The following is a 14,520-nucleotide window of genomic DNA, read 5'->3' on the forward strand; positions in this document are numbered from 1 at the left end:
TTCAGGTCACACCACCTACTAAGCCAAGTACCCTGCAAATGCCTGTAACTTATCTCTAACGGATTAGAGACATTCTTCTGGATTCTAAGTAAGTATGCACAGATTCGTGTTTCCAATCCATATATATATATATATATATATATATATGATATAAATAGAACTAAAAAATACTTAAAGAATTTCAACAACACCCCTCTTCTGCTCTTGCTGACAGATTATCGAGTATTCTCCATAATTTGTTAAGCACCTTGAGCAACCTACAACTTTAGTGGGCATTTCATTTCCTCTGGCTTTTGAAATGCTGCATCCATTGCATTACTGGCAATTCTTTCTCCCGTCATTGTAGAGCCAGAAATTTTCCATACTATTGGCGATGGAGATTTCTCTATAACCAGTCCTAAGAACTTTTCTCTTCAGTTATATTTGCTTTCTAAGTGGCAGTTTTATGACAACCAAACCACAGATGATTCCAAGTTTGCACATGTGTCTACATTTCTACTCTGTGCTCTCTTCTAAATCAAAATTCCATGCTTACCAACCATTGAACATTTCAAAGGAATTTTACCCTCCTTTGACTTAAGCTAACATTGGAACCCTTAAAAGAAGCATTTGTTTATTAATATGTACGTGAATTACTTTCAGTGACACCTGTGTACTCTGTGTACAGTGCCTGTGGAGGCCAGAAATGGGTTTAAGAATTTCTAGAATTGGAATTACAGATTGTTGTGGGTCACCATGTGGGTGCTAAAAAGTGAACTTGGCTCCTCTGCAAGTGCAGCCAGTGTTCTTAACCACTGAACTATTTTTCCAGCTCCCATGGTAGTAATATTTGATCGTGCAATATAATCTACTTCAGGGAAAAGCATTACATTTTCTTCATGAGAACCAGAAATACTAATGTAGCTCCCCTACTTTTCCTACCAACATGGCTGGACTTAAAATCACCATGAAAATGTGTGTGTGTGTGTGTGTGTGTGTGTGTGTGTGTGTGTGTGTGATTTAACTGTGCAGGTAAGTAACACCTTGAATATGAGTGGCCCTTTCATGGGCTGGAATCCTAAACTGAATTGTAGAAAGCAGGCTGAGCAGCAGCAAGCTCATTCTGCTTCTCCATTTTGACTGAAGACACAATACTACTAGTGGCTTCACACTCATGCCACCATGACTTCCTCTACATGATGAATTGCACCATCAGACTATGCTAACATGAATCTTTTACCTTCCTTTCTCTCCTTCAGTTTAGGCCAAGAATTTGGTTCCAGAAGCAGCAACAAATTATTAATACACCATCCATTTCCAAGCAATCTCTGTGTTCAGTTCTAATCTCACTCTAGTCTACCCATTTCCCTCTTTATATCTATGTGTAGTATGTCACTGATATCTCTGCCTTTGGTTGCTAACCTGGCTTGCTGATTCCCAGGCATGTCGTTCATGCACTAAGGCAGACGAATGACGCTTCTGAGACAGCAAGTTATATGCCAGCTAAAAATGCTTTAGTTCTTTTGTTGATTTTCATAGTATGGGTCCAGCCACTAAAATAACACTTAAAGCTCTCAGGGACTGCCCCTGCGCAGCCTTGCACAATGGCCATGCCACCGGAGTGCTGAGCTAGCAGCATCACTTCCTGTCATCTAAGTACTAGATGGAAGAACAAATTCTTCAGTGCCACCCAAAGAGTCCAAATCATAAATTCTGAGTTGAAGATCTGCAGTGCGTGCTTTAACTAATTCTCCCAAACTAATGCACACTAAAGCAGACTGGCCAAATATCCAGACCTCTGTGCTTAGACCAAAGCACATTTCCTTCTCTGGACTTTGCTCTTTCCAATCCCATGGCTTTTCCAACCTTTTCTTTTCTGCCTGGTGATCTTTCTTCTCCTTTCGAAATTATTATCTCCTGTTCATCTTTAAGGTCATGGTACATTTATCTTCAAGTCAGATGATGTCTTTCTTCCCTTTATAGTCTTTTATAGCTTTATGTCACTTGGTTATAACACTCATCATAATTTTCATCTTAGGTATATTTATTGCATTTCTATAGTTGTTTTCTGCTTCCTCCAATAGTATGTCAGTTAATGATGGACAGGCCTTTGCAATTTCTTACCATTTTATTCAAAGCCTTCAATATGTGAAATGGTTTAAAAGATTCACACAGCAGACATATAGATTGGAATGCTGCCTGCTCTAAAATCCTTAGTGTTGCTCTCATCACAGTTGAATTATATTCTGTAGCTACTGTTATTTTAAGTATGTATTAATACGCACACATTGTAAGAATAAAAAATATACCCTAGGGTAAAAGATAAAAACTATAACTGTTAAAGCTAATAATATTATAATAGAAATTAATTTCTAGTTATAAAGAGAAGTTCATTTTCTTTATTATAAGTGTGTGTATGTGCACTCTGTGTTTGTGTGCTCACCATGGCTGTTGTGAAGATCTCAGGGACAACTTTATAGAGAGACTTCTCCTTTTCTACCTTTACCTGGGTTTAAGACTCAAAACCAGCTCCTCAAGCTTGTAAAGCAAGCCCTTAGCCTCTGAACCATCTTGAGGAATCATGTTTTAATGGGCACTTACTTTTACTCGTCCCATATTATACGATTTGATTTTCACAAAATGATTATCAACTATGTATTTTAGTGCTGAAATTCTTTCTTCCTATTGAGCATTAAAATTGAATTACTAAAAGCAAATTTCATTGAATTATTTGCAAACATATATGTGTAATTAAGAATATGCAATTAGGAGTCCTTATTAGGAACCTAAAATTATGTATTTATAACCACATTATAAACTATAGATTATTAAAACAGTATACAGACAAATGAACAAATTATAACCCTTCCTCAACTCCCTTCCTGTTACTTGTCATAGGTCATCCAAGGCAATAACTACCCTTATTTTTTATGTATAATATTTCTTTTCACTTTTGTTGGAATCAAATGCTACATACATGTCCTTAGTGTATGACTTTAACAGTGTGTGTTAGATGCATCCTTATTATTGTGTGTAATAATTGATCTTTCAGTTTCAATGTCTAAAATATTTCTTTATATGAATAATAACATAGTTGTGAGTTTTCATTCTGTTCTCCCTGAACATTGGTAACCTTGGATTCATGCTTCACTGAACATTCTAGGCTATGGATTAGTGGGTGTTTGCACTGCATTCTGTTTTGTCTGCAAATTGTTTGGTCACAGAATAGGCATAGGCTGAGCCTTGGTACATATGTTCAAACTGTTCACAACTGATTTGTACTCTCATGAGTAATGTAAGTCTTGGGTGTTCTGTGTGTTTGCCAAAATTTTTGTTGTAACTTTTATCACTGTCAGAGAGAGAGTAGATACATTCTTTTAATGAGTGTGTATCTGATGAAGCAGAAAAACAAATGTCTTTCTAAATTTAATGGGATTTACTTTCAAGGATATAATTTTGCAAATATAAACATAGGAATTGATATAAGTAATCTTATATCACTAATGGAAGACTATTACCAATTTCATATATTATCTTTAGAGGACACTTGATCTGATAATATTTACAATCTTTTGAAAATATTTTAAAAGAGTATATTTTATATTTATTAATTAGCTAATTAATTATCTTATTTAATTGCTCTTAAGATAGCTTCTTACGAAGACTAAGCTGTTCTTAAATATGCTATGGAGCTGAGGCTGTTCTTAGTCACTTCCTCCTCCTGCCTCCCTGTCTCTCTATTGCTGGGATTATGGGCATGCATAAGGTGGTCAATTTTTTTTAAGTAAAATCTTTTTGCCTTGCTATTTATTATTTCTGATAGTTTCATGATTGTGTATAATTATTTCTAGCACCGAATCCCTTAACAATATTGCCAATGGCAGGATAGAAATATATATATATATATATGCATATATGTATGTATATATGCATATATACATACATACATACATATATGCTTTTTAAATTATCCATTGAAATGGAAAAGTTTTGCTGCCTGCTGTCTCCCAATTCTAGGGAGTCTGAGGCAAGATTCTCTCTCATTTAACTCTTTCTTAGACACTGTACACCTTATGAACCCTAGGTAATCTTCAAGATTTCATTTTAATAGGCTACTGGAATTAGATGAATATTATAGGTTGGGATCATTTTGGAAAGTATAATGAACACTAGTTTAAAAAGGGATCCATCTTTATTGAGTGAAAAACTAGAGTGCACATATGTAGATAGATGCTGGAATCAACATGTCCATTTATTCAGATGAGTTTTAAAATCTGTGCTTAGGGGATTACTATACATTCCTCTTCCAAGAGAAAGTCAAAGCTTTCACTATTATATTTTCTAATAGTGAATTTTTATTTTGCCTAAGTTTTTGTCAGCTTTACCTTATGGAACAGAGTGTCCATACTACTATTCCAACTAGAACCTGTGCACTAAACTGATAGAAATCAATGACTTTGTAATGGGTTTCTCATATTTGTGGGGACACCAGACGTTGAGCAGAGACCCACTCCCCCATCGGCCTGGGGACAGGCAGCTGTAAGACAATGTTTACTAAAAACATGTTTACTAAAAACAATACAATGCCCGGGGCAATAAGTTCCTGGAAAAGGCTTGCCCACAGGAACCGCCCTGACCTCGACCTTGTCCAAAGACTAACCGCCTCTTCTGACACACCCAAATCTGTTTTTGGTGTCAGGGCAGAACCAGCCAGGGGAGGGAGGCTTTCTTGGGAAGTTTTCTTGAACCTTTTTGGGGCCTGCTTAAAGTTTTCTTTACATAGTTGAACGAGTCTCTGTGTTGTCAATCCCCACACCCTCCGCACGTTCTCGGACACAGGCTGAGCAGCTGAAGCGGCAATTGGAGGTTCCACCGAGATTGTGAAATCGGGGTTAAGAAACGATGGGGAATAGTTCCGGGAAGCTAGAATCATTACAGTATCAATTTAAAAAGTTACTCAAAGGACATGGGACTGCAGTCAAGTCTAAAACACTAGAAGGCTTTCTAAAATCGATCAAAGGAGCCAGTCCATGGTTCATTACTGGGGGAAACTTAAATATTCCAGATTGGGAGGAGGTTCACCGTGATCTTCATAGACTTTTACGAAAAGAGGTATCTGAGTCCTTGCCCCCTACGACATTCTCCTTATGGAGATTAGTGAGGGGTGCACTTTTGACAGATAAGGTTTGTCACCGCCAGGTAGTTCAGGACACAAAAGAGGCTTTTTTAGGGTTACAAGAGACTGAGACTCAAGTCTCCTTGAGTTCAGGGGCAGAGAGTGAGGATGAATCATCTGAAGAGACCCTGACTGAAACTAGAGGCTCCATTGTTAGTGAGGATGAGGATGAGTCTCTTAGGAACAACAAAAAAATGGGTAGAGGTCTCCGGGCAAAACCCAAAAAGAAGGACTCCAGTCAGAATCGGTTATATCCTTCTCTATCAGACCTAGAAAATGGAAGTAGCTTAGACTCAGACTTATCACAGTCTGAAAAGGAATGGTTACTTGCTGAGATCACAGCCCTTAAAAAAAGAACTAAAAAAGACTCAAATTAAGAAAAGACAGGACAGGGAGAGAAACCCTTCTCCATACTCTGAAAAAAGGGACTCCTCCTATGATATAACCCAGTCCTTCTTGGACCTTGGTGGAAGACCCAAGGGAGGGGTCCAATTCTGCCCGGTGGTGGCCCCGGTAATAGAAGCTCCAGACCCAAACAATTCTGGACAGGTCATTCGGCGTCATAACCCTTTAAATTTTAAGGATATAAAACAACTTAAAGAGGCCACTTTAAATTATGGAGCGCAGGCTCCCTTTAACGTTTCCTTAATGGAATCTTTTGCGTCTCTTAACTTAACACCTACTAATTGGCAGCAGCTTTGCCGAGCGACTCTATCAGGGGGAGATTATTTGATTTGGAGGGGTGAGTTTCAGGAAAGATGCAGCCAGACAGCTCAAAGAAATGCATAGGCTGGACAGCCCCAGAGAAATTTGGAGATGCTTACCGGGGTGGTCAATATGCCACCATTCAGCAACAAATGCAATATGACATTGCAGTCTATGCCCAAGTGGCAGCAGCGGTCCAAGGGGCTTGGAAAGCATGGCCTTCCAAGGAAGGAGGGGATCATCTGTCCAAAGTCCTTCAAGGACCCTCTGAACCTTTTCAAGACTTCATAGACCGTCTCAGTCAGGTAGCAGAAAGAATATTTGGGGGCATTGGGCCTGTGATGCCAGTCATCAAGCAGATGGCTTTTGAAAATGCAAATAAATAATGTAAGGAAACCCTTTGCCCCTATCATAATAAAAGTCTAAATGACTTTATCTGGATCTGTAGGGACATTGATGGGAACTTCATCCAGGGCCAAGTGTTAGCTGCTGCTATTCGGCCCCAAGTAGGGAAAGAGAGACCTACTCTGGGAGGGAGAAAAACATGTTTCAGCTGCGGAGGGAGGGACACTTCCATAGAGAGTGCCCTCAAAATAGTATTATGGGTCTCAAGAGACCTGGTTTATGCTTCTGTTGCCGAAGGGGATATCATTGGGCCAATGACTGCTACTCTAAAACTGACAGGGAGGGAAATTTCCTTCCTGCTAATAATAATCAGGTAAACTGGAGGAGGGCCCCGCCCTAGGGCCCCAAAACCAATGTGTACAGGGCAATTACCCCTGCTCCGGGCAGTGGCAGGATTCATTTTCTCCCCCAGAGCAACCCCTTCATATCTCAGACCTCCTTAGAGCCACCTCAGGGAGTGCAGGATTGGACCTCGGTCCCTCTGCTCGGGCAATCCTAACACCAGGAACGGGGATCCAGGCCCTCCCTACTGGGGTGCATGGGCCATTGCCCCCAGGCACGGTCAGACTACTCTTGGGACGGTCCAGTACTATTCTTTGAGGCATCCAGGTACATCCCGGTGTTATAGACCAGGATAGTGAGGGAAAGATTAAAATAATGACATCAGTGGGCAGTGGGGTTGTTGCCATCTCAGCAGGAGAATGGATTGCTCAGTTACTCCTCCTCCCTACAGCTCCTTGTGAGGCTCAAAAAATTAAAGAGAAAAGGGGCAATCAAGGTTTTGGAAGTACTGGCCCAGCAGCATTTTGGGTAGCCACTATGGAGAACCACCCCCAGCTTACATTAAAGATAGAAGGCAAGTCCTTTAGGGGCATCTTAGATTCTGGAACCGACATTTCTGTCCTCTCAGATAAATTCTGGCCCCCTGCCTGGCCAAAAGAGGAAGGGACAGTGACCCTCCAGGGAATACGACAGGCTGTGCCCCAAAAAAGCCTCAGAATCCTAAAGTGGCAAGACTCTGAGGGCCACACAGGGCTTTTTCAGCCATATGTTTTGCCTGGCCTCCCTATTACCTCTGGGGATGAGACCCCATGCAAGAAATGGGAGTGGTCCTCACCACCCAGGCACCCAAGTACAAAAACAGGGGTCCCCAGATGATGCAAGCGAGGGGCTGAAGTCCGGGGAGGGGACTAGATAAACTAGAACAGGGAGAGGTTTGCCCTGTGGCATCCCTCCCTTTGGAGACTGGGGCTCCAGGAGATAGGAAGGGTTTTGGTCATTTTTGATGAGGGTCACTGTTGCGCCACCAGCCCCCATACCCATCACATGGCTATCAGATGATCCGGTATGGGTGGAACAGTGGCCCTTACCAGCAGAAAAACTAAGGGCGGCTCACCAGCTAGTTCAAGAACAATTGGAGGTGGGTCATTTGGTTCCTTCCACGTCCCCTTGGAATACCCTGATATTTGTAATTAAAAAATCTTCAGGGAAATGGAGGCTACCACAAGACTTGAGGGCCGTGAATGCGACCATGCAGCCTAAGGGGGCTCTCCAGCCTGGCTTGCCCGTGCCTGTGGCCATTCCTAGAGACTGGCATTTGATTGTCATTGATTTGAAGGATTGCTTCTTTTCTATTCCCTTGCATTCTCAAGATAGTCCTCGGTTTGCGTTTTGCCTTCCTACGATTAACTTTAGGGAGCCTGCCCTTCGCTTCCAATGGGTGGTGCTCCCCCAAGGGATGGCTAATAGTCCAACTATATGCCAGATTTATGTAGCTGCCTGTTTAGATCCCCTCAGACGTAAGTTCCCTGATCTTTACATTATCTGCTACATGGATGATATTCTTTTGGCCACGGCCAAAGAAAGACAATGTTACATAGCCTTTGCAGAGCTACAGGAGCTTCTGGAGGCCAGCAGATTTATTTTGGCTCCTGAAAAGATCCAAAAGAGACCCCCTTATACTTATTTGGGTCATCAAATTCAACAAACTGGCCTCCGACCACAAAGAATCCAGATCGATTGTTCAAATTTAAAAACGCTTCATGATTGGCAGAGATTTTTGGGAGAGGTGCAGTGCTTTCACCCTTCTCTTTCTCTTTCTCTTAAAACAGGTGCTCTTAAAGCCCTTCATGATATTCTTCCTGGGGATCCTGCTCCAACTTCCCCTAGACAGATTACCCCAGAGGCCAGGGAAGCCCTACAATTGTTAAAAAGTATAGAGCAAGCCTACATTTGGTGTATAGATTATGGGCAGCCCCTTGTTCTGGTTGTACTTTCATCTAGCTTTTCGCCCACTGCCGTGTTTTGGCAGACTGGTCCTATTTATTGGATACATTTGTCAGCCTCCCCTATTAAGGTAGTGGCCCCTTACTATGATCTGATTTTACAATTGTTGTGGAAGGCGCACAAGTTTAGCATTCAAACCTTTGGAAAGAGTCCTGATAAAATTATCTTTCCTTATGGTAAGGAGGAGGTGGAACATCTACAGATCTTCCATGATGGGTGAACCCTGTTTATTACATCTACAGGCGCACAGTTTGATAACCATTATCCCAATAGCCCCTTGATGTCTTTTTTTAAACAACACCCTGTGATTTTTCCCAAGATTTTAAAGGAGAACCCTCTAGTTGGAGCTCGCTCAGTCTTTACAGACGGCTCCTCCAAGGGTTTCATGGTGGTGGTTTCTTCTCAGGTGCAGAAGAGGGTACCCATAGGGCAGATGTCAGCACAAGCCACGAGTTGTTTGCTTGCTTGATGGCTTTCCAAATGTTTGAGGGAGAGCCCTTTAATTTATATACTGATAGTGTTTATGTTGCCAACATTGTTAGACCTTTAGAAACTTCTCCATATGTTCTTCCAACCTCCCAGGTTCGTTCTTTATTAGTTCAGCTCCAACATCTTATCTGGCAGCGCATCTACCTTGCTTATGTGGGATTTATTTGGGCACATACTAACATTCCAGGACCCCTTGCCCAGGGCAATCAAATTTCTGACTCCTTGACCCGCCATAGGGTCTTATTTACTCAGGAGCAGCTTGTTCACCAGCTCCATGAGCAGTATCATCTAAATGCCCACTCCATTAAATTTCACACTGGGTGCCCCTTATCCATAGCTACACAGATTACCTCTCAGTGCCCTGATTGTGCCCCTTATCATAATTCTCCCAATGAGGGGGTAAATCCCCGGGGCCTCAGGGCCAACCATCTCTGGCAAATGGCTGTCACTCACCTGCCGTAGGCAGGGAAATTAAAATGCATGTCTCTGTGGATACGTATTCTAAACTGATTTTTGCCTCTCTCCACTCAGGAGAGAAGATTAAAGATCTTATTTCTTATTGCCTGCAGGCCTTTGCCTACATGGGCGTTCCCGATGCCCTAAAAACGGGCAATGGCCCTGCCTGTGCCAGCAATCGCTTTGCTGCCTTTTGCCCGGAACATCACATTGTCCATTCTTTTGGTATTCCTCACAACTCCACGGGACAGGCTATTGTGGAGCACACCCATGCCACTCTCAAACAATATTTTAATAAAATAAAAAAGGGGGACTGTGTTACCTCCCCCAATATTTCGTTATCCACCATACTTTACATTTTAAATTTTTGACCATAGACAGTAATAATTTGTCTGCTATGGAGAGACATTGGAACAAACCCTCCCAGTCTTTGGGATGGGTCAGATTGAAGTATTTGATTACAGGAAAATGGCAGCCACCCACTCCCCTCCTAGCTAGGGTCCAAGGGGCTGTTTGTGTTTTCCCTCCAGGAAGTGAGAAGCCCATTTGGGTCCCCGAAGGGTGCATCAGGCATGTCGACCCCAATACTACTCCGGATACTAGGAATGCTCACCATGATAAAGATGATCCAACCACTGCCGAACACTCAGGTAAGGGAACTATAGGCATTGGTGAGGATTCCCCCCCATGTTGATGCCAGTTAGTCATTCCAGCTCCCTGTTCATCAATTTTTATAGCACCAATAATACATTGGGAGCGGGTGCTGCCAATGAGAGATTAAAAAGTCAGAAAGTAAACATTCTGAGTTTCCCCCCTCCTAAAGGGAAATCTCTGTTTTATTAAAAATATTTAACATCTCCTAGATTAAATCTCTAGGCCTTAGCCTGATACCAAGGTCAGGAAAGAGGGGAACCCAAGAGATTGCCAGCGGCATATGCCTTTAATCCCAACACGCCTTTATGAGGGAACATCCTGGGTTGAAAGATGGATTGAAAATGGGTGAATAGCCAGGAGTTGGCGGCACACGCCTTTAATCCCAGTACTCGGGAGACACAGGCAGGCAGATCTCTTGAGTTCAAGGCCAGCCTGGTCTACTGGGCAAGTTACAGGACAGCCTCCAAATAATACAGAGAAACCCTGTCTCAAAAAAAATGGGTGAATCAAAAACAAAAAAATTGGTAACAGTAAATGAGGTACTGGTATTAAGTAAAGAAAAAGAAAAAGACAAAGGTATATGGAATGGAAAATTTTGTTTGCATTTAAGTTCTATTTTGTGAGTCATATCTAAAAACTTTTGGCCAAAAGCCTGGCCTCTCCACCTTGCATCTACAGAGTTACAAGGAGTAGGTACGGCTGTACCCCATGACTGTAGCTCAAATGGAGGAATGGTGAAGGGCATACAGGACTTTTTAACCTTTTTAGTTCAAGGATTGGCTGGAGTTGTTCTTTTACATAGATTTCAATTAAGGAAGCTTCATTTCAACAGACTAATCATGACCTAGGGAAAAAGGATGACTGAAAGATGCATGTATGTTCTGAATGTATGGTGTGGCCATACCGGTATGTATGAAATGTGATTGTGAATGCGTGAGTGTGAACTGCTTATATGATTAAAAGGATACTTAAATCTCTTCAAAAATAGTTAAAAAGTTACCTAGACCTAGATTGCTTTAAATATAGGCAAAAGGAACATCCAGCCAGTCTGTTAATGTTTTAATTTAAGATACAAATGAGACCTTGTCAGCTAGTGAGAGCTCTACAGGTTAGATTGGGAAAGACTGCTCACAGACTTCAAATAATTTTCAAAAGTTATTTGGACACAGTATAGTTTACAATCTTTGAGTGATTTTCAGAAGTTTTTTGGGAAATATTTAATGGATATGTCCTTTTTAAAGAGTATCTACTAATAATCTAGATAGTGATTCCCAATTCACCTAGATAGTTAACTAAGGAGGGTAGACAAATCCTTCTATTGTTATGGTCCAGCTTCAACAGTTCAAACAAAATTTAGAAAATAAAAAAGGGGGAGTAATGTCCCCAGTCCCCACATGACTCATCAAATAATACACTCCTCATTTAAAAATTTTAGAATGTGAATGCCAGTGAGTAATCTGCTTCAGACAGTTTCTGGCATGATGGAACTTGAGCAACTATTGCTCAGGTCAAATGGAGACATCCATATACTAGACAGTGGAGAAGACCCTAATTTGGGGTCGAGGGCATGTTTGTGTTTTCTTGCAGGAAAAGAATAAAGCTTCGGCGGCTGTCAGACCATTTGGTGAGATGCATGGAGCAGAGAAAAACTAGACCTGAGACCATGGGAGCCTACCTAAGCCAGTTTGAGTGAGATCTCCTAAATCAGTGTTCCTGACCCTTGATGTCATCGAATCTACAGCCTGAGAAAGAAGGAAAACAGTCGGTTCGAGATTTCCAGTTTCTCAACAGGCCTGCTACATCAACCTCCCGGACCTGTAAGTTTTCATCCCGAAGCCAACAGAGAACTTGTCTGCCCTTGACACACCTTGAAACAACAGAATTCATTTTGCCGGTTTTTCCCTTTGGGGGAAAAAAGGACCCATTTAAAACATTTGGACATTGGTATGGACTGTGATGAGTGGCAAAAGCCTCTTTTCAGTATTTGAACAGGACATGGCCACTTGAAGTCTCAGACCTGGTAGTTCCTGTTTCTGGAATCGCACCTAGGCCAGTGTATTTTTCTGGAGAAATGCAACTTGTCCTAATGTGACAAAAAGGAGACTTTGACTCAAGTCACATAATCAGCTGAGGCTACTGACGTTAAATCAACAAACTGCATCACCACAGGAACAAATTGGTGTTCTGTGGATAGTGCAACAAGCCTCTTGTTCATATTTTTTATAATGCTACATGTGTAACATCAATGATTGTACCTAATGTATCTGTGCAAGTGCACTTTCTAAATGCTTTCCTGAGCAGATCTTAGAACGATTGTAAACTTTATCACTTTTTGACCATCAAATTGTAACTGTACACATGCGGGTTACCTTTGTAACAGAGGAAGCCTGGTAGAATGTTATGGTCCAGATCTGGTGATGGGTACGGTAATGGAGAGGCACTATGTCAATGGGGGTCCTGGAAATGGTGGCAGTGGCGGTAGGCATTCTGGCTTTATGCTGAGCTCAAACGTGCCTTGTTCCAGAGGCAAGAGTTCTGTAACCAAGTATTGCTTAGCTTAGCCCATGGCAATCCCAATAGCCATGAAGGTTGGTTACAGATGATTTAAGGATGAGGTCATTCCGTTGACAGACAACCTGTGGGGAAGACCCCTCCCACCTAAGACAGGGGCTCAAGGTCCCCCGAAGACGGGCAAGGGAGGGTGACCCTACTTTACCTAAGCCAGGAGTTCCTCATTAGAAAATAAAAAGGGGTAAATTGTGGGGACACCAGACCTTGAGCAGAGACCCACTTCCCCGTCGGCCTGGGATTAGACAGCTGTAAGACAATGTTTACTAAAAACATGTTTACTAAAAACAATACAATGCCTGGGGCAATAAGTTCCTGGAAAAGGCCTGCCCACGGGAACCGCCCTGACCTCGATGATCTTGTCCAAAGACTAACCGCCTCTTCTGACACACCCAGATCAGTTTTGATGTCAGGGCAGAACCAGCCGGGGAGAGGAGAGAGGAGAAGCTTCTCTGGAGGGAGCCTTTCTTGGGAAGTTTTCTTGAACCTTTTTGGGGCCTGCTTAAAGTTTTCTTTACATTGTTGAACGAGTCTCTGTGTTGTCAATCCCCGACACCCTCCGCACGTTCTTGGACACAGGCCGCGCAGCTGATGCGGCACATAATCACTCTCAGACAAGTGTTATTCTTTCCAGACATCTTTCATTATCATTTTCTAGTACACAACACCATCATATTAATCAGATTGGTTACTACTCTAATTGTCATCAATGAGCCTTCATCCAGTAACTGACTAAACAAATGCAGAGATCCACAGTCAAGCACCAGGCCAAGCTCCAGGAGTGTTGCTGAAGAGAAGTGAGAGGGATTATATGAGCAAGGCAGGGAGTGGGGGTGTCTGAGATCACAATGGGGCTTTAATCCCAGCACTTGGGAAGCAGAGACCAGTAGATTTCTTTGAGTTTGAGGCCAGCCTGGTCTAAAAAGTGAGTTCTGGGACAGGATCCAAAGTAACACAGAAACACCTTATCTTGAAAAATCACCCCCTGCAACACAAACAAAAAAGATCATGATAGGGAAACCCACAGAGAGAGCTGATCTGAGCTCATTGGAGCTAATAGATTCTGGACCAATAACTAGGGAGCCTGAATGGGACTGAACTAGGCCCTCCACATGTGTACCACAGTTATGAAGCTTCGTCTGTTTGTTGGCTCTAAGCAGTGAGATCAGGAACTGTCCATGACACTTAACTGGCTTTTGGGAACCCATCAATTCCCCATGCTAGGTTGCCTCACCCAGCCTTGATGCAGTGGGAGAAGCTGGGTCCTGCATGTGCCATGCTTTGTCCAAGCCAATGGGAGGCCTGTCACTTTCTGACCAAAGATAGAGGACAAGGGGATGAGGAAGGAGGTAGATGGGAAGAGGGGGGTAGAGCAGGAAGAGAGGAGGGAGGGGACACTGTTGTTGGTATGTAAAATAAGTGAAAAATTTTAATTAATAAAATAAGAACTTTCAGTGCAATGAAAAATAAAGGTCTAGTCTGTTTCAACTGCCTGTGCTCCCTACATGATGTCCATTGACTTATTTCTAATTTTAATTTTTTCCTATTGAAATACATCCTCAACTCTTCTAATACAGTTAAGTTGGATCTTTAGGGTCAGTCTTGAATTCAATGCTTTCTAACAAAACACCCATCCAACTCAATGTAATCTATCAAAATTTTAATTTGACTTGTCATTTTATCTATAAATCTTTATGTGTATATACACAGTGAAGTTTACTTTTTTTAAATTCACAGTTATTTTCTGGCCTCTTAAAGTTCCCTTCAATTTCATGTAATGCAATTGCTACTTAAATATTAAT

Source organism: Mesocricetus auratus, unplaced genomic scaffold (genome assembly GCF_017639785.1).
Source record: "Mesocricetus auratus isolate SY011 unplaced genomic scaffold, BCM_Maur_2.0 Super-Scaffold_100013, whole genome shotgun sequence".
NCBI lineage: Eukaryota > Metazoa > Chordata > Mammalia > Rodentia > Cricetidae > Mesocricetus > Mesocricetus auratus.